Below are 21,923 nucleotides of genomic sequence, written 5' to 3' on the forward strand. Positions count from 1 at the left end.
AAACTAGTTTTCCTCTGTTTGTAAGTAAAAAATAGAAGTCATTAATTAAAAATGAATTAAAATTCAGAGTATAAAACCTTTGGTATTTTTTTATTACTATCTTATTTTTGTATCTTTGGAATTGCTGTACCCCGAGACACATCTGTACGTGAAAAGTTACTAAATGCTGTGATAGACATCCAGGGACCTTGCCCCACCCGGACGCTTGGAGACAGGAAGGACCGGGAGAGGGGCTATATCTTCCCCGGAACGCAAGAGGCCGACCTCCCTGGACTGCATGGGGGCCACAGAGCTTGGAAGCTCAACCTTATGGGGGGATGTGGCCGCCACCAGGGGGCGCCCGGACAGCTCCGGAACTGTGCTGCCTGAAGAGGAGCTGGGTGCCTATGCAGCACTTCCGCCACACCCGGAAGTGCTGCCGGTTGTCAATGGTGGAGCACCTGGAGTACTTCCGGGTGCACTATAAAAGGGGCTGCCTCACTTCATTCTGTGAGCTGGAGTCAGGTGGAGGAAGACGGAGCTTCCGTGTGAGGAGTGGAGTGGTGGAAGAGTGAGAGAGCGTTATTGTTGCTAGTTTGTGCAGTGTATTGTTGTGCGGAAAATAAACGTGTGTGTTTTGAAGACTTTGGAGTCCATGTTCAAGGTTCATAATGCTTAATCTTGTCTAGCAGCACAATTAGAAAAATTATTCTCTGCATTCAAAAGAAAAATTAAAAAAAAAAGTTGATTTGCTCATTTGCATTTGAAAGTTGGGCTTTTAACCAGCAGCATCTAACAGTGCTAAATTTGTAAAAGCCATTGCTAGATAAATAAACCAGCAGAATCATGGAGAAAGACCCTGCAAAAGCATCCTGTCATTTGATTGATGCAAACAATGCTTGAACTTTCACATCTTGCCAGTCATTAACAAGAAAGAGACAGATATGTATACTCAGGTAAGTTGATGTTAATGTTAGAGAAATCTGCACACATACAGGAAAATTCTGGTATGGCCCCAGGAAAATTTTCATATCAAAATGGTTCTGAATAAACAAAAAAAATCAATATTTGAATCATCAACATTATTATAAAATAAATTATCGAAAAAAATATCAACAATACCCTTAATGTATGTAATTTATCTGAGAGTTTTTCATTTCACAATATTATTGTGACCTTCTTCAGTGACATATTGTCAGCATGAAATAAACATGTTCCGAGTATGGGTATCATTATCTAACCTCTCTTTTTCTTTTACATTTCTTTTATGATTATGGGATTTTGAAAAATGTTTTGTCTTCTATCAGTCTCCAGTGTTCAGTACATTCATTCTGCAAATTTGGCAAGCAATTGAAAATGATTTTCAATTCATTAAATAAGTCCTCCAACAAAATAAAAGTATCCAGTACCAAATTACATATTTGCATTTTTGTTATCTTTAAATATAGAGAAATAGTGTAGCGGAATATAAGAAGCTACTGATTGATGAGGAATTCTGACAGACTTCAAAATAGTAGCAGATTTCACATGTGGCAAATCAGAGTAACTGAAGATGAAAGTCATAAATGTCAGCGAACTATAAAGAAATTGGAAATTGCACAGATTAGAAGTTAATATATCAAGATAATACAACTTTTCTGTTTTTTTTTCAGATATTCCAAAACCAGAGATTTCTTTCAATGATGAAAATAAAACAATTCTTTGTAAGGCTCCTGACAATGTCACTGAAGTGCTGTTCAGCTTGTATCAGGAGGGAACAGAAGGATGGCATGAGAGTAAAAAGGCTGAAAAGAATCAGAACTTTGTTATCTTTGAAACTTCAAGGCATGATGGTGAGAAGTCCCAAGGCTACTGGTGTCAATATGAGTATAAGGGAATAAAATCACCCAAAAGTGATGTAATCTACACAGCTGAAGGTGAGCATGGCTTGACATTAATAATAATATTTTTAAAATATTTATTATAGATTTTTAATGAAGTGTATTCTTTATTTTAAAATATAATATAATTTCCATTCAAGACAAGAAGTTATCCAAATGGCATTATTCCCAATGCTACCCTTTTTCTTACAAAGCAAGTGTCTACATAGCAGATCCTGTGATACCAAGGTTGCCTGTGGCCTGGGCAATTCCTTGTACTCCAGTCATCAAACAAGCAAGGCTGGAGCAAAGTGTAATTATATTAAAAATATTATGTGTTCAAAGAAATAAAAAAGTGTGGTGCAAGTCTCCAAAAATATATAATCCAATATAAACCAGTACCAGCAAAGATAAAATCCATCAATAATAAAGTTCCAAATAATGGGCTAAAATCCACAAATAAAACTCACAAATATTGGGTTACAAACCCAGAATGTCTTTCTGTCTTGTCTTCCCGCTCACCCTTCAACCAGGTCAACCAGGATGAGATTAATTAACAGTGTTTTTTTGTTGTTTTTTTATTTCCTCTGTTTTATTTTTTTAATAAAAAAGTGCTGACCATTGACTGGTATTGTGGACTTACTGCCGATATGCTAATGGACAACAGTATTGGATTTTTCAAAAACAAAAAACTATGTACTGATAAGAAATGTATTACAGTAGAAGTAGAAACCATATATTTGTATGGTTATTTTTATATATTTTAAGCCCTTATAAACTCTCCCACACTGTTAACATTATTAGAGCCCTCTAGACATGAAATAACACCCTATTGTCAAAAGTTTAAACTGTGCTCCATGACAATACAAAGATGACAGTTCTTTCTCACAATTAAAATAATGCAAATATATCTTCTCTTCAAAGGAGTGAGTGCATCAGGAGCAGAGAATTTCAGAGAGAGAGAGAGAGCGCTCGCTAAGAAAAGCAAAAAATCAATACGTGCTTTTGTGCTTTTAAGTATGCTGAAGCACCGCGATAAAGCTGCATTTTTTAGAGAAGCGTCCATATCCTCTAGGCAAACAGCCTCTGTGCAAACAGCCCCTCTGCTCACACCCCCTCCGTCAGGCGCAGAGAACGTCAGAGAGAGAGAGAGAGCACGAGATTAAAGCAAACAATCAAAAAATCAATACGTGCTTTTGTGCTTTTAAGTATGCTGAAGCACCGCGATAAAGGGGCATTTTTTAGAGGAGCATCCGTATCTTCTAGGCAAACAGCCTCTGTGCAAACAGCCCCTCTGCTCACACCCCCTCCGTCAGGCAGAGAGAGTGAGAAAGACATAGAAAAGCAAACAATCAAGCACCGCACGGGAAGCATATCGTATATCATTAAGGAGTTTTAGTTAATATGTAATACGTGCTCTGATTGGGTAGCTTCTAAGCCATCCGCCAATAGCGTCCCTTGTATGAAATCAACTGGGCAAACAAACTGAAGAAGCATGTACCATAAATTAAAAGACCCATTGTCCTCAGAAATCCGCGAACCAGCAAAAAATTCATGATATACATTGTATTTAGATATGCTTACATTTAAAATCTGCGATAGAGTGAATCCGCGAAAGTCAAACCGCGATATAGCGAGGGATGACTGTATAATCAGTCTATCTCAGATTTACTGTTATATGTGATTCCCCATCTGCCGAAGCGATTGACAATGCTGTGTGATATTTTTCTCAATTTCTAAATGCATTCGTTTCACCAAAGGCCAACCCTTTCTTCATATCACATTCGATTCACAAAGGGGGAAAAGCCCGTCTGTTTAAATTTTGTCAGTGAGTCGTCAAAAAACGTATAAAGATAAAATACTAATCCAGGGAGACAATTAATTTGTCATTACAAAGTGGCTGAGGAAAAACAAATGCAACACTTTCTATCTTTGATCACGTGCTGCTTTTATCAATGCTCTTATTTAAAATGTGTGAGTGCTCATGAAATCATCTTGAGTAGTGCACTAGCTGATAGGAACTGTAGTCCCAACCTTTTCATTTGCATAAGGTAGCAGATAAGATGAACATTACAACAATCTAGACGAGAACAGGCCATTCAGTCCAACAAAGTGCACCAGTCCTATTCACTCAATTCTTCTAAAAAAACATCAAATCTAGTTTTGAAAGTGCCAAAAGTCTTACTGTATACCATGCTACTTGGTAGCTTATTCCAAGCGTCTGTGGTTCTTTATATAAAGAAAAAATTCCTGTTTGTGTCAAAATTTACCTTTATTATGTTTCCAACTGTGTACCCATGTTCTTGAAAAACTAATTTTAAAATAACAATCTTGATCCACCATACTAATTCCCTTCATAACACTTCAGTCTAGTCACCTCTTAATCTTCATTTGCTCAAGCTGAAAAGGCTCAGCTATTTTAATTGTTCTTCATAATTCATCCCTTGTAGCCCTAGTATGAGCCTGGTCGCTCTTCTGTGGACCTTTTCTAGCACTGCTATGTCCTTTTTGTAGCCTGAAGATCAAAACTGCACACAGTACTCGAGATGAGGCCTTACCAGTGCATTATAAAGGCTAACATAACCTCCTTGGTCTTATACTCCACATCCATCCATCCATTATCCAACCAGCTATATCCTAACTATAGGGTCATGGGGGTCTGCTGGAGCCAATCCCAGCCAACACAGGGCGCAATGCAGGAAACAAACCCCAGGCAGGGCACCAGCCCACCGTAGGATGCACACACACACACACTAGGGACAATTTGGAATCGCCAGTGCACCTAACCTGCATGTCTTTGGACTGTGGGAGGAAACCGGAGCACCGGAGGAAACCCATTTAACAAAGAACCTGGGAAGCGAACCCGGGTCTCCTAACTGCGAGGCAGCAGCGCTACCCACTCCGCCATCATACCACCCCTATACTCTATACATTGTATTATATAACCTAACATTCTGTTTGCCTTCTTAATCACTTCTGAACATTGTCTATAAGTTCATAGCACAGAGTCCACCACAACTCCTAAATCCTTCTCTCAAGCTGGACTCTCAATTTTCAAACGGCCCATTGTGTATTCAAACCTAACTTCCTATGTGTAATACGCTACATTTACTGACATTATATTTCATTTGCCACAAATCTGCCCAAGCTTGTATGCTATTCAAGTCCTTCTGTAATGATTTAAATGGGTAATATATATATTAAATACCTTTCTTACAAGATCAGTTGCGTGGAATCCACTACTCTCACAGCCACATCCCATTTCTATGTGACATCCATGTCAATGCTCTGGCAAAATGGTTAGAACAACCCATCACTACAGCATTATCAAGTATCACAAAATTTAAAAAAAAACTGTCAGCTAATTTTGCTTTTTAAGACAGTGCCTCCGAACTTCAACTCAAATCTGTCAATTCATTTTGAGATTTTGGAATATTCAGTATTGTTTCACCCTAAATATGGATATATAGAAATGCCCTTTTTAGTGCATACCTACTGCCTTAGATATACCATCCTGTCAAATTTCAGTCTTTACGGTAAATGGGAAAAGTGTTAAAGTTGATGAGTGTGTCAGTTAACTTTACAGTACATACATATAGATATTAGTCCTTTAAAAAATATTATGTGACTATGCTTATTCTTCATATAAAACATACAATTTGTTTTTCACTCCTTCTGCTTTGCCGAAACATAGATAAACTGTTTGATTAAGTATGTGACAGACTTTTTGATGCAATTCAGCAGTATTTTTACTAGCTTTCCTGAAATTTGGAATGCAACAAAAATTGTACTATTGAATGTACCGGAATATAAATTAGGTACATTCAATATAAAACATAATATGAGAAAACAGTCAGTCAGTCATTTTCCAACCCGCTGTATCCTAATACAGGGTTATGGGGGTCTGGTGGAGCCAATCCCAGCCAGCACAGGGCGCAAGGCAGGAACAAACCCTGGGCAGGGCGCCAGCCTACTGCAGTATGAGAAAACATTCAAAAAAATATTTTAGTCCTTAGTTAACCTTTATCTATAGCATTATGTTGCAGGAAATTCTTACTTAATAAAGAAGAGTCTTGAGCCATCATAATATATGAACTCCAAGCATGGACATCCTTTATTTAACCCACCTGATTGGGACCCCATTTGCTTTGTTTAATGCAACATGGCAAACTGAAGAAATCTAACAAAAACCTTCCTTTAATAAGCTAGGTTAATTTCAAACAGATGAATCCACATACAGTATACATCTGGCATAGGCTAGAAACACAACTTTGTTATTAAGTATTAACTAAAGACCAAAAACAGAGTAATGGGTGAATACCTGGTTAAGATAAATACTACTTCTTATACAGAATGTAAAGTGTTATCAGAGAACAAAATATAAAGTTAAATGTTATATATGATCTGATTTTCTAATTTAAATGTACTGGTAAAAATGGCATTTTGTTCTAGATAAACAGGAAGGCAGCTTAAAGTAAATTTTTGTCTTAAATTAAGAGATCACAAATAATGTTAAAATATAATGTACATTACCAAAATCATTTCTGAAATGTATAATTTATAAAATTGTTATTGAGAACAAGTCACTTTATCCATAATCTATTCTTCCTGTGCATTCCTCTGCATGTCAAATGTAGAAAATGTGCATTAGTGCTCAAATGTGCTGCTTACATGTCATGCTCAGTCAAGTTATTTCACAGGGGACAGATTTTGCACCTGGTCCTTTCTCTGCCTACTGATTTAAACACTGACAGTGTGAGCCTGGGAGGCGCCACTTACATGTTTCTCATGCTTGACCAGCTGTTGATGGTCTTGGAAAGTGTTGTGTTGTCTCAGTGTGTGGATTGACCAGGACTTTACTCATCTGCTTTAAGAATACCCTCCTCAAATTCATTTTTTCACTGTTCCAATCAGCATATTAGGAATTTTGCAGAAAAAGGATAGGGTTAGAAAATTACATGACATGGCATGAGGACAAGTGGTTAAATGTTAGTCTTTTGCTGCCAGGGTGTGATCTGGTTGTCCAAAACCTTCATTTGTTGCACTGTAAAGAAGGACTATCTATGGCTGTCTGTCTTCTCTGCTGCTCACTGTGTCATCTTTGTGCTGTATACTTGCTTGGAAGATTTGAAGAGGTTACCTTTATGCCATAGCTTAATGCTTTGTTTGGCCTGTACTGCCTGAAATACCAGTAAACATACAAATGCAGTAGTTGCTCATTTACAGTCATGTGATGCTTACAATTGTAAAATGGGAGCAACTTTTTACCTCATTTATCCCACACATCCCTTTTTGTGCCAAGTTTGTTATATTATTGCTAGACCTTGTTTATCTGCTGTCAAAGTGTATGATCCTGGAAAATACATGGAATATTTCCAATTACACTGTAACTTAAAATATAGCCCAGTCAGTGTTGGCATTCCACAAGTTTGCCGTTACTTCACCATTTAATTGAATATACCAGTCCCCAAATTAGTAACTTAATGTAGACTTTTAGGTGGTCTTGATAGTCATTAGCAAAAGAGAGACTGCCATTATTATTCATTTAAGTTAATGTCTACATTAGTTTTCAAAGAAATGAAAATTCTTCTATAGCACCACCAGAACTTTCATGCCAAAACATACCCCTGCTGCTCCAGCACATTGGTCCACAAGGCACCCGCTTCTTGCTCTTTCACACTGTTATGTAGATATTATGGCAGTTTTAATCAAGATTGCTCTGGTCAGTGAGAATACAAACAGGTGAACTCACAAAAATGATGGAAATGTTTAGTGTTTTTTTTTATTATTAATATTATTGTCTTTCAAACAAAAGTATTGTAAAGTGTAAGTGCAGTTTCCAAACTCTTACAGTCAAAAGATGCCAAGTATCAAAAGTCAGTCAGTTTATTCAGCAAAACAGTCAAAGTTCTGTCAGAATTTCAAGACAAATTTAACCAAGCCAGATCTACTGCTCAAATGACTGCAAAGAAATGGGATAGCACTCTTGCCAGAAAGATCAAAGAAATGGCAAGACCAAAGCCTTGTGGTAAGAGGTCTGTGGCAAAGCCGATTTTAGATAAATAAAGTCCCGCAATGTGCAGGCTCCGAATGGGTGCACGCTTGCACCTTCCACTCCAGAGTTGTTTGGGGTGCTTGACTGATTGTACATTCACATGCACATGTGAGTGGGTCAGTCAGATGCTTCATTCACACCTTGGAGCAGATGGAGGATAGCACCTGCACCCAATCAGGCAGAATAAAAGGAGCATACACGGTAGAAACGGTAGAAAGGAGTTAGATCAAACAAAATAATGATAGATGGAGAACCGTGAGTGAGAGCAGTGTTGGGTGCCTGAGAGACAGTTAGAGAGAGAGGAGACAGAGTGGTCGGTAGCCTGTGGAAGAGCGGGTGTTATGGTGGTGGAGTTAGGGATCTGAGGGATGCCAGAAGAGTGAGAAGGAAGACAGGAGGACAGCTGACTTCAAGCAGTCTGGCAGAAGTCGACGGTGGCAGCCAAGACAGGGGTTGGACAGGAGGACTGTAGCTGCTGGTGTCTCCGCTGGCTGAGCAAGCCATGGGGTTTGCTGGGGAGACAGGATGCAGTTAGTTGCACTGGGCTCAGATAAAGGGGGAAAAGTCAAGCACCCAATGTTTTGTTGTTTTATTCTGGTTTTATCTTTGGACTTTCATATGATTTTATGGATTATTTATTGAGGGTCATTTGCACTGCACTTCTTGCAACTCTGTTTGGTTTTAATAAAAGCACACTGCACATTTGCACCAAACTCTTGCTGACAGCCTGGCTCATCTTGGTTTATGATTTATTGACAGTTTTGGGTTCAAGAGGCTCCTGGAAGCAACCAGGCAGTGTGGAGCCAACCCAGACCATGATAAGCCTGGGCCAGGACTTTGCTGCATACCCTGTCAGATAGTCGTTTGATCTTGCAGAAGTTGTATAGAGTGAGTCTTCAACTCTTAGAGCTGGTTTTAACATGGTCAATGAAACATAGCTGGTCATAGATCACCAACCCAAGGTTGCATACTGACTCAGCAGGTGTTAGTAATAATGAGCCAGGCTGAACTGAGATAGGGTGCAGAATAGAAAGACCAACTGGGATAACAAAAAGGGCCATTTTTGCTTGGTTGAGCTGAAGGTGGTGTTCCTTCATTGGGTTGCAATAGCAATGAGACATGCATAAATTCTAGCTGATACCACGTGGTTCTCTGGAAGAAACAACAGGTACAGTTGTGTATCATCAACATAACACTTATAGTATACCATGGACAGAATGGTAAGGCTTAGTGTGGAGGTGTACAGAGATAAGAGAAGTGGGCCAAAGACAAATCCTTTAGGACACCACTTACTAGGACACATTGAGTAATCTGACCACGATGTACGACTCATATAATCTGAGGGCAGTCCCAGTGATGCCAAGGTCAGAGAGGGTGGCAAGAAGTATTGACACCACTTCTAACATCCATCCATCCATCCATCCATTTTTCCAACATAACTTTTAATTTGTTATCAAAGCAAAGCTTATTTGTTTGGTGCAAACAAAATACACTAATTGTTTGCCATTTTACTGTATAAATATTCCAAGTACTCATTCCATGTTATTATTCTTGGTTCTTAATTAAGTTATTTTTCCTTAAAATAAAATGTTTGCAGTTTTTTTTCTCCCTAAGAAACTTAACTTCTTTAATCATGTTTCAGTTCCTTTTTTAATTGTTTTTAGAGAGAAGTTTTTACTTTTTCTACATACATAATACTTTTTTTTAATCTTTATTCTTCCATTAAATGAAACATTCTTGTGTTAAACCAGTCTGAAGTGGAAGCCTTACACATTGAATGAAGTTTAAGATTTATGAGTTGTGTTTGAAATTTTGTATACATTTTAGACACTTTCAAAAGTGTTTAGTTTTTAATGTAATTCACTTATTTAAGAAATTTGAATGTATTAGGTTACAGACCAAAACCATGGGACACACCACTCATTATTTGTTTTTAATTTCTTTATACAGCAAATGTTGAAGGTACTCTAACATATATATTAATTGAACTAAAAGTTTTATGTTTTTTGTGTTCTAAGTCCTAATTTCTGTAGAGAATAACAATCTTGTAAATTGGAAAGTTGTTATTGTCGCTAAGAGTTGTTTTTGAACAAGTACTGATGATTGTTTATTTATTTATTTTTAGAGTCTCTTGGTGCTCTTCTGATCAGAGGAATCTTAGCAGGGTTATTTTTTATTATAATTGCTTCACTTCACCTGTATACCTACCTGAAGTGCAGTAAGTGAATTTCACTTTTATATGCTGAGTCACTTAGGATCCAAAAAAATCTTAAAATTTCTTCCTTCCACCTACTAACTGATGTGTTAATTACCTTACAAATCAAAAAAAAAAAAAAAACAATAATTCCACACTGGCCTTGTGTGTACGTAGATGTATGTGTATGTGTGAATGAAAGAGTGAGACGTGATGGGTTGTCGCTCTATCCAGACCTGTTTCCTGCTTTGCACATTCTTTCTAGATGAGCTCTGGAATCCCATGGATGTGAGTTGGATTAAGAGAATTTCAGAAAAATAAATGAGAAAGTTAAAGTATATATATTATTTGTATGTCATGTTCAAAATTTATTGCTTGTGAATCTAACATTTTACAATGTATTTGTGTTATTTGTTTTAGGAAACAGTTAGCATATTTTGGAAAGGTAAGTAATTTTATAAGGTTAATATTTTCTCTATATTGTTTTATGACTCAGAATCAAAAACTGCAAAAACATTATAGTATTTAAGTAAAGTTCAACTTTTATTTATTTGTGACAATACACTGAAATTTGCACTGTAAAAACTCAAGGTGCAGCTCAAAATCTGGATGAGAAAACCTAATGGAAATGTTTTAACGAATCTTGACTTAGCATGTCTCATAAAATGCTGCGGTATAAATATGGGCTCATGAGTTTGAAATCAGATGATATTCATCAAGAATTTACCATTTCATATTTTTAAATCTGCAATTTTAATTCAAATTTATAGAGGTACACATTATGGAGACAATATTTTTGTCTGCGTATACAATGATGTGTTATTCTCAAGCAGCATACTTAACCAGATTACACCTTTACAGACATTTTCAGTAATATGGCTGCAATAACTTCTAAATGCACCAAGTGGAGCAGTGAAAGCTTGAAAAGGCATGTGGAGCATTTGAGCTGCTACCAGAAAATACTGAAATTCAAATCCCAGTAAAGGCTCAGGGACATTTTTTTATCTTTAATTGAATGCATTTAAAGCATGTAATATTACATACAATCAAGTCAAACTTAACAAAACTAAATTCAGAGTGAATTATTTGCATAGCTGCCTTCCACTCCTTTTCTGAAATGTTGTATGAGAGATCCTCTTCCCACTGTACTCTGGGATCTATAAATGGAAGGCACTTTAAAATGGTTTTGTATATTATAGAAATGCTTTCTGAAATAGGTGGGAGGTGAGGGAAATTGGTCATGTTTCATTTAACAAAGTTTCTAATTTCGAGATAGTTGGAAAATTCTGTTGATTGGAAACTAAATTTGGAGTGTAATTGTTTGTAGAATGCAAAGACATTATTTATATACAAATCTCTAAATGTTTTAATCCCATATGTTTTCCAAACATTAAAAACTGTGTAAGTTTTAGAGTGTGGAAAAAGGTGGTTATCATGAAGAGGTGCTACAGATAAAATATTCTCTAACTTGAAGTGCTTCCTACATTGCTTCCATATTCTGAGTGAATAAAGGACAATTGAGTTGTTAGTACATTGACGATACCTTGTATTTACTGGTGTACAAATAAGGGACTATAAACAAGTACTACAGGATTTAATTTCTATTGCGAACCAAGCTAGTGTGTGTTCATCTATTTGTGTCAATGTCCAGGCTTTTTATAGCTTGTTTATTTGCTGCCCAGTAATAAAATTGAAAATTAGTTAGAGTCATGCTACCTACTGATTTAGGTCATTGTAGTGTCACCCTTTGGATGTGTGGATATTTCAAATTACAAATGAATGAAGTTATGATTGAATCTAATTTAAAAAAAAATTGTTAATGTATATGGGGATGTTTTGAAATCAAAACAGAAGCTTAGGAAGGTTATTCATCTTTATAGCATTTATTCTCCCTGTTAAAGTAAGATGGAAGGTACACCATCTATTCACATATTGTTTAAGTTTTTCCAAGCAGACAGCAAAATTGTGTTGAAAAAGAGCTTTATATTTGCTTGTGATGTTTAACCCCTAGGTATTTAAACTAATCTGCAATGAAGAAAGGGAATATTTCCAATCTAATGGTATTTGCTAGAGAATTCACTGGAAAAAGCACACTTTTGTTCAAATTAATTCTGAGTCCAGATATGTTTTGAAATTCTGCTAGTGCAGTTAGGGCTGCAAGCACAGAATATTGTGGGTCTGATGTATACAGTACTATATCATCTGCATATAGTGATATTTTTTGTTCAAGTTCTTCTCTTAAAATCCCCTTTACCTCTGATACATTTCGAAAGTAAACAGCCAATGGTTCAATTGCGATTACTAATAGCAGTGGTAGCAGGGGGCATCCTTGTCAAATACTGCGTTCTACTTTGAAGTAGTCTTTAATAATGTTGTTAATACAAACTGAAGCTTCTAGACTGGTATACAGTAGTTTGATCCATGCACATATGTTCGGGCACATTTTTACAATGTGGTGAATAGGTAGTCCCATTCAACCATATCAAAGGCATGTTAGACTTCATGGGTGAATATATTACATTAAAAAGGCATTGAAGATTGGAAGCTAAGTGTCTGCCTTTAATAAATCCAGTTTGGTCTTGTGATATTGGAGAGTATCTTGACATCATTATTCAGAAGTGAGGTTGGTCTGTATGATGCACATTGTAATAGGTTCTTATTTTTCTTAGAAAAACAGCAATTAATACTTGGTGAAAAGTTTGAGGTAGACTTTCATTGTCTCTGGCTTCTATAAATGTTGCTAATAAAAGGGGAGGTAACTTAATAGATTTTTGTTTATAAAATCCAGCAGGGTAGCCATCAGGACCTGGGGCCTCATGTATAACGCCGTGCGTAGAACTCGCACTATAACATGGCACAAGCACAAAAGCCGAAATGTGCTAAGCACAGAAAAATCCAGATGCAGGAATCTGTGCGTACTCCAACTTCCACATTCTTCCGCTACATAAATCCCGACCAGCGTGAAAACTAACGCTCGTGCACACACATTATGTCACGCCCCAAATCCTCCCAGAATTACGCCTATTTGAATATGCAAATCAATATAAATCGCCCTTAAGCGCAGCCTTCTGTGAAAAGACAATGGGAAAAGCATGGGAAAATATTAGAATTTCAGCGAATACCAAGTGGAGGCAAAGGAAAAACATACTATTTGTTCAAATAAACCGTGGTATAATCAACAAAATGAAGTTGATCGAGTGACATAGCGTGTTGGAGAAACTTGAAAGCTCACATTCACAAAATCGCACAGTGCCAGAAATAAAAAAGAAGTCACATATCAAAGTTGCCGTGAAAAGAAGAGTTGTAAGCCCACTGTCTGAGTGTCATATGAAAGTTTATTAGGGTACAGAGAAAAAGGCACACGGTGGGGAAAAAGCACGAAATGTCAACTTCAATCTCGACATTTCCACTTTAATCACGTAGTTTATTTTGTCATTTAGTAGAACATTATAAACTTCATCTTAAAATCGTTTAATTAACCAGTTTCTCAAATCACATCGTAATTAAAGTAGCACGTTAAATGCTTTGTTTTGTATTTGATCTTCTACTCGTATGTGATCTATGTGTGTGAATCACTACTTGCTTCTTAAACTGGCTCTCTTCCTCCAACTGGACACAGAGTCCATTACATTTGTGATATTACAGCTCTCTGAATAACTAAAATACTGAGATGTATACGTGATGTCATTTTCATGATGACAGGAGCTAAAGCACATTATTAAACATGTGTTTCATGAGCCTCGTGCTCATGACAAGCATTTATCTTTTGTCGAAATTTGTCGCTGCTTTTAGCTGTGTTGTTATTTTCTCTTTCTGTTTTATATTCAATATATATTGGCGTGGCCGCCCCAAGAGTCCTTGCTTTTCTTTCCCCAAGTAACCGATCGCCATACAATCAGCTCTGTAATAGACGTTAAGCCATCTGTAAGCTTAGCGCCGATTCTTCAAAACGTTTAAAGAACATTGAAATATCTTCGTAGTACATGTTTAATTATTCTATCCTTCACGACACTCCCAGTGAAGAATATAGATTATTTAAATGAAGTTAAAGTTTTACGTGTATAATTTAGCAAACATATTTTGCTGCATTTCACCTTAAAAATATGTAAATACGCGCTTTATAAAGTGGCCCAGGTTGTGAGATATTATAACTGTAGTGCAAGTTTACAGTGGGGTGATTGTACTTATAAGTACAAACCGTTCTACAAGGAGCAATTGATTGAGTGCATTTAAAGTTCTTGGGACTGTTTCTGAACCGCGAGGTCTGCACAGGAAAGGCTTTAAAACGTTTTGCAGTGGCTGAGACAGTGTGTCCTTAAAGCTGTATACCGATAATTCTCTTTCCGATCAGCTGCTGCTGTGATTCACACTCAGATACAGTGATATAAATACTCTGAGTCGTGCAGTGAGAGTAATATGGAAAAAGATGATCCGCTGTGGCAACTCCTAACGGGAGGAGCTGAAAGAAGAAGAAGAAGAAGGAGAAGTGAGAGTAACAACGCTAAAGCAGTTATGGTATTTGGAATACTATGGCTATTCCCTGGACCATTATATTGTTACAAGTTAATTACAATCAGATGCATTACACTAATAAACAATATGCGGTTAGTTTCTGTGTATTTATAAAGCCACGTCATGAAAATAATGAGTAATCACACAAGAACAGTACCATTGCTTTGACGCTGGGTGCCGCCAGTTTGCAAAACTGAGCGGAGAACTTGCGTACGACAAGGCATGAGGTACCGTGGAAAAGTGCGTGGCTTTACGCCAAGTGTAGGTTTTATACATCGCGATTTGAATGTGGAAAAGTTCTTACGCAACATTTCTGTGCATATGCACCGTTTATACATGAGGCCCCTGGTGCTTTCCCACTCTAAAGTGAGTTTATAGCGTTGAGTAATTCTTATAGTGTCAGAGGTTTATCCAATTCCTCTGCACTGAGAGTATCTAGCTGTGGTATCCGTAATAAATCAAAAAACACATTAGATTGTGTCTTGTATTCTTTGAACTGAGTAGGATATAAGGACTTATAGTAGTAGTTTATAGTAATGTACATGCATTATATTTTTATGGTCAATGATTTTAACTCTGTCTGTGTTTGTGATTACTGATATTGCATTGCAAACTTCCTGTTTATGGATTTGTTGATATTATTGGCATTTTCTCTGTGTTCATAGTAATGATGTTTTGATTTAAAAATGACTTGTTCTGTATCTTTTGTTGTCAAGAGGCTAAGTTTTAATTGCAAAGCCTTTTTTTCTAAAAAGTGCCTCATTTGGAGACCTGACATGTTCTTGATCTACGTATTCCGGTAATTTCACTGATTAACTCTGAGGCTTTCTTGGTTTCCGATTAATTTTTGTGGCAGTGACATGAGATAATCTGGTTTCTTAAAAATGCATTAAGAGTTTCCCAAAGTATTCCTGCAGAAACCTCCTGGGATGCAACTGTCTCTAAAAATAATCAATTTGCTTAGATATAAATTCTGTACAGTCCTTTTCAGCTAATAACAGGGAGTTAAGACGTCAGCTGTGAGATGAGTATGTGGGGCATAGTGATTTGAGTTCCAATGTCACAGGGTCTTGGTCAGAGATAACAATAGCATCGTACTTGCAAGATTTGATCGTGGGCAAAAAATAGTTATCTATAAAGAAATAATCAGTTCTTGAGTAGCAATGATGTTCTGGTGAGATGAAGGAATATGCTCTTAAGTATTGATTTAGAAATCTCCATTGGTCTGATATGTTATAATCCGTTTAAAACTGTGTGATTATTTTTGCAGCATTAGATGTTGTCACCCGTGTAGTTGAAAATCTATCCAGGTCTGAATTTAAAACACAATTAACGTCTCTGGCCAAAATAATTTTATGAGTGTTCAAGTTAGGAATGGATGCAAATACATTTTGGATAAAGTCTCTATCATCCACATCAGGTGCAAAGGTATTTATCAAAATCACTTATTTAATTTGCCTAATGGATTAACCGGCTCTGTCTCCTACAGTCCCACATTTTATAGCAACATCTACTCTCTAGTATACACAATACACCTTTCTGTTGTATTCAAGTTTAAAAAATCTACCAATAATGCCTACAACAAATAAAAATTAAAACATATATTTGGTTATGCAGTCTCAATAACAATTGTTTTAATTTTATACATCTAGACTGGACTGATATTTTAGTCTTTGAAAAAAGGGCATGCTTGGCTGTTTCATGTTAAAGTGATTTAGCAAAAATACGTAATTAGTTACTTCTTTACTGTTTCACAAAGGCAAGCGTTGCCTTGTTTTATAGTTGCTAATTCAGCGGCTGATGTCTGTTTCATTTATCGATTTTATGCGGTATAAACATCTCTTACAATTATTATATCCCTAATGACAACTTCTAGAAGTGACAAGGACACTTGACATTGTTACTAACACTGAAATGACCGACTCCCCTGTTCTATAAGTGCTCTAATTCTGTCTGTCCTCTCTTTGAGTTCTTTTAAACACGCATATTCAGGGTTGAATAAACCCAACATGCTTAATCCAATCAAGAGTCTAAGAGGGAAAGTTTGTTTCAGCTGCTGTGGGTGCAAGGCAGGCATTAAATTCATATGATGGACTAATTAATCACAGACCACACTGATGCACATACAAACACGGGGTGATTTATTTTGTGATCAAATTTAAATAATTTTAAAATACTATTCCTGATACATTTATAGGGATACAAAGAATTTAAACATTTGACAATATTACAATTTATGAAAATAGGCAGTAAAAAATGAAATAAAACATTCACAAAATAAACAAGGAACTCATTCCTAAGTAACAGCAGTTTAAAGGAACTGCAATGATGTGTCAAAGCTGAATGATTTTTTTTCAATTTCAAATCCTTAATTCTATCTATATGGCTGATATTTATTTTATTTTTATGATAATATTTCAAGCAACATTATACATGAATCAGGCAACTTTTACATGTATGGTACTAGTAAATTTCAGGGCTTAGATTGAATATAAGGCAAACCTTGAGTTGTGAAAAGCATGTTGGGTATTACTGTTTACCTTTAAAAATGAATACTTTTTGGTTTGCTCTGCTTTATATTTATCACTGTATACTTGCAATTTATTCATTACTTAATATGATTATAGAATTTATTACTAAATATATTTAAAATCAGTTTTGTTAATAAAAATAAAAAGACAATATGATAATCATACTGCTTTCCAGCTCTTCATGAAAATGTCACCTCAAAACCCAAACTAATCCTCACCTCCTATCAAATCTGTGCACTCTGCACAAACTAACAAAACCCAGCAAGAGGTTATCTTCCTTAGTTTTTGATAACATTTAGTGAAAGTTAACTGCAACTTGGAAAGAAAAAAACATGTAATGTATCTTCTCAAACTTTCCATCTTATAGCAAATCATTCACTAGTTATATTTTAATCATACCTGAAGCTTCAGAAAATACATTAATAGGAAAATAATTAAGCAAAGTTTTTCCTGGCAACTGAATGTACTATTTAATTCCCAGAAGCAAAATGTTTTTCTTTAATTTTAAAAAAATTCAAACTGTATTAAAATTAATATTGATGAAACATAAAAAATCAGTTAATTTAAAACATTTTCCAAAACTTTTTTTTTCAATGGCAACAGTCTGCATTTATATTTTTCAATTTCGTTTTGGTTTGCGTTTGCTTTTTCAGCATTTTGAATTACTTTGGATTAGCTTTATAAAAAGGATTTTTTTAACAATCAAAAGTAAATTATAATCTTTTACATAATTATCTAAAAATGCTAGTGGGGTCTGATTTTTTTTTTAAACTAAAACTACATTTTCAAATTTATTAGTGCTAGTGTGAATTAAGTTATATATATATATAAATATCTTGCCTGGTTGTCTGTGTGAAGTACTGTAGAAAAATAATTAACATTTATTAAAAGAAAATAGAAACAAAGTAAAACATTAATGAAGGTTTATTAAACAGTTTATTTTTTATTAAAGTCACTATATGAAATTATATTTAGGGTAGAGACCAATTCAATTAGGGTTCTTTTAGGAACATGACCTTCTTTATAATTTACACCTTAAAGTAACACACACATCACGTCAGAAATGTATCCGTAAGTATTTTAGCCAGGTTGCATTTATACCTACTATTAAAATGCATATCTACATTGTGTCCAGAAAGATTTCAGATGGAGGAAACCCCAACATGTGTGCAGCATTCTTTCAATGAAAAACAGGGTTGGTGTTTGGTTGCATTTTTCAGCTCAGCACAGAGCACCCTCAGCTACTAGACTGTAGTTAAAATGAAAACTACCTGCCTGTAATGACTCAAAACAAGAAGAGGAGGTGATAGGCCTTGCTGCATTAGACAACTTTAGTGATTTAATTTCATTTTGAAGATGTAACAGACTCGTGAAGCAGAATATTACCTTGACATCACACACGCCACAGCCACCAATTGATTCATCATATGATCTACACAGCTGTCAGTGTTGTCCACTCTTACATAGTTTACCTGCCTGCTGCCACCACCCTATATTATCCTTTTGTCTTTTATTCTTACTTGATTGCTGTATGCTGATAGAAAACACATTTGCACTTTCAGTTGTGTTAAATATTGTCACTATTAGTTCTGACTAACTCCAGATGTGGTGTGAGATCCAGTTTCAGTCAATCATCAGTGCTTTTACTCTTGGGTTTTAATATGGTCAAGTACTATCTGATCACAAATATACACAGCAGCCAAAAGTGTTCATCTGCTCTGTGCTGAATAAATGTTAGTGATAATATAATGATGGCTGTACTTGGGCATACATTAAGTTTGATATGATAACTATGTGTTAGTGGCAGTAGGGAATCCATTTCCGGGCTCCCAATTACCAGGAGCCTGGAATTCCCGGACATTTTTCATTCCTACTTTCCTGGGAACAGCCAAGCTCGCATATATAGTGTGTAAAAGTGTAAAAATCGATCAAGAAATAACAGAGTTACAGTTGAAAATAATTAAGTGGCATGGGTTTTTTGGCCCACGGTGTAGTGTGTTGCAGATTAATTTAGTCAACCAGCAGCAATCATCAGTCTCCCCGCTCCGACTAAGACGAAGTATAGTGGACTGGGATGAGTCTACACTCTGCAGCTTACAAATGCCAGGACAGGGCAGACTTCATTGACGTCTGTCAGACAACAGCTTTGAACAGCAACTTGAAATTGCCATGCATCAGTCTGTTGCATCTGCTTTATCTATACCAAGAAACTTGCCATCACAGAATGATGACAAGAAACTGGATGCTGAAATGGAGGTGTTTCAGAGCAACAGCAAGCATGGGCGTTGCTTAGAATAAGTGTATCAGTATCAGTTCAGGTAGATTGCGTTGAATTAAAAAAATTTTTTTTTGAAACGTTAGTCTATCATATATCCTCCATATGGAATTTGCCACTTGATTGACATACAGGCCGGCCAGTCTGAGATCTCTTTTCTTCTAACACACTGGTCATCCCACATGAACCCATACAATCAGATTGTGATTCAGATAATGAATGCCATGAATGTAATTACCCTGATCTACATGCTGTCAAATAAACGAACCAAATACCGTGGCTTCGCCTCTGACGCTGACATCTGAGGTTTAATTCCCGAGAGGGGGTGCAGTGAGTGTGTACGCCTGATGAGCCCAGAATTAGGATGAAACATGTGTTGCGTACTCTTTGCACTATTTGACAGTAAAATTATAAGATCTGCTTCTCGCAACTTAAGAGGGCACAGTGGCGGATGTTTGCCAACACTAGCATTACCTGGTAGGTAACCACCCATACAATCAGATTGTGATTCAGACTACGAATGCCATGAATGTAATTACCCCAATCTACATGCAGTCAAATAAACGAACCACACACCGTGGCGCAACGTAAAGGGCGAAACACGTGTCGCATTATGTACTCTTGGCATTATTTGAAAGTAAAACTATGCAGTATATATATATATATATATATATATATATATATATATATATATATATATATATATATATATATAGCATTTTTAATGTAGGTAGATCATTTCGACCTGGTCATTATAAAAGTACCTTGCAAGCCGAAAAAGTGTGGGCACCCCTGAACTAAATACATGTACTTATATGGCAGCATGAACTGCTTGTATATAAGGTTAGTCTTTTATTGACGTCAACATATTGCAGTAATTTTTTTAAAAATAAGTGCCGGCCATTCTAAAACCATTCACATGTGAGATGCCCGGGCACTGTGTCATCCCTGGGAGCCCGGGATTCTCAGGAATGACATGCGGGATTTCCAAATTCCCGGGAATGGATAAACCCGTCCGGTAATGGATTCCCTAAGTGGCACCCAGTCAAGGGCGTTTCATCCCTTGCAACCCTAAATTGTGTTAAGTGGGTGAGAGACCAATCTGTGATTCTTTCATGAACATGTGCTTCTTGATCATTTACACCTTAAATTAACATGCAGATCATATCTGAATTGCATCCTTGTGTAATTTAACTAGGCTACATTTACACCTCCAATTAAAATAAGTTTGCATTGTGTCTGATAGAGATCAGATGGCCGTGACCCCAACATGTGCACCATACTCATTCTTTGAAAGATTTAGAAGTTTGTTGTTTGGTTGCATTAAGAAATGACATTTGGAAGTTATACAGTTTAATTCCACAAATACCCATGTTCTTAATTGTGAATGTCAATAAATGTAGTATATATGTTTTCCCCAAATGGCAAGTTTTGTAATGCACCATAGTATCTTTGGGTATCTTTCTAAATCATAAATAATAGACAAAAAACAGCATCCTTCTAAAAAGAAGCAAAAAGTGAAGGAGATGGTAATGTAGTTACGAGTATGAAGATACTTCATAGTGATAATCAGCCTAAATCTGTGCATGATATTCTACAATATACATAAAATGATACTTTTATGTAAAAATGCAAGGTTCAATGGCAATTTAATGCGTAAATTTGTGCTTAAATATTTTATTTTAATTAAAGGCTGTACTATGTGCAGTAAACACTACAGTAGTCATTCCTTTATAATAACAGTTGGGGGCTGTCTAAATGTTAAGCCACAATAAACTGTGCAATGTGTGGAAAAATATACAATATACTCTCACAGTTATAATGTTAGTTGGTGTGGCAGGGGTTAACAGGCAAAGAAACAATGTCACACTGAAATTATATAGAAAGTTACAAACATATATTTTGCACAAAAAAAAAACAATTTAATGAGAACATATCAAGGTGTAATGTGCAATACAAATGTCTTTTAATATGAGGCTCCTTTTTGCTTGTGTGATTTCAGTTTCATGTTAACTGTTTTTATTGTGATGTCACATATTTTTCTTTAAATTTCAGTCATCTTGTTTCTATAGTATGTTGCCTTTTTCTCTTTTCTTCGCTTGCTAATTTTTTCTGTGTCCACCCTCTTCCCTGTTTGCTGGAATAGTTCTTTTAAGATTGCGAAACACCTTGCTGCAGTTTGTTTGATTAAATTTTTCTTTGTATTTTTAAGCATTTGGATTTATTTTCTTTTGATTCATTTTCTAATCTTGCTTGTTCTAATACAGGACCATGGAGCACCAAAGACTTTCATCACTATCTGAGACTATTTTTGCAACAGGAACATGGCAGGAACCAACACTGTACTGTGGAGCAGAAGTGTTAAATATTAAGCTACTTATCCAAAAAAATAAATAAATAAAAAATGTATCTACAGAGCTATAAGAACTATTGATATTTAAAGATATGAAGAAAGTTATGTGACCTGAAAGATCAAAATTTGAAGAAGAGCATAGCTTTACGATATAAAAAGACGTTT

At 36.0% G+C, this 21,923-nt stretch overlaps 1 protein-coding gene and 1 long non-coding RNA gene across 2 annotated transcripts in view; both read left to right on the forward strand.

Moving 5' to 3' along the window:
• The window catches only part of LOC120539518, a 580,969-nt gene that overhangs the window by 210,368 nt on the left and 348,678 nt on the right, over window positions 1-21,923 (forward strand). The window lies entirely within an intron of this gene.
• On the forward strand, window positions 1,663-21,812 carry LOC120539521. Its single transcript, XR_005635619.1, has 4 exons — window positions 1,663-1,895; window positions 10,019-10,111; window positions 10,508-10,532; window positions 21,673-21,812. It is a non-coding gene; the product is annotated as an uncharacterized LOC120539521 (long non-coding RNA).

This window comes from Polypterus senegalus, chromosome 11 (genome assembly GCF_016835505.1).
Source record: "Polypterus senegalus isolate Bchr_013 chromosome 11, ASM1683550v1, whole genome shotgun sequence".
Lineage (NCBI taxonomy): Eukaryota > Metazoa > Chordata > Cladistia > Polypteriformes > Polypteridae > Polypterus > Polypterus senegalus.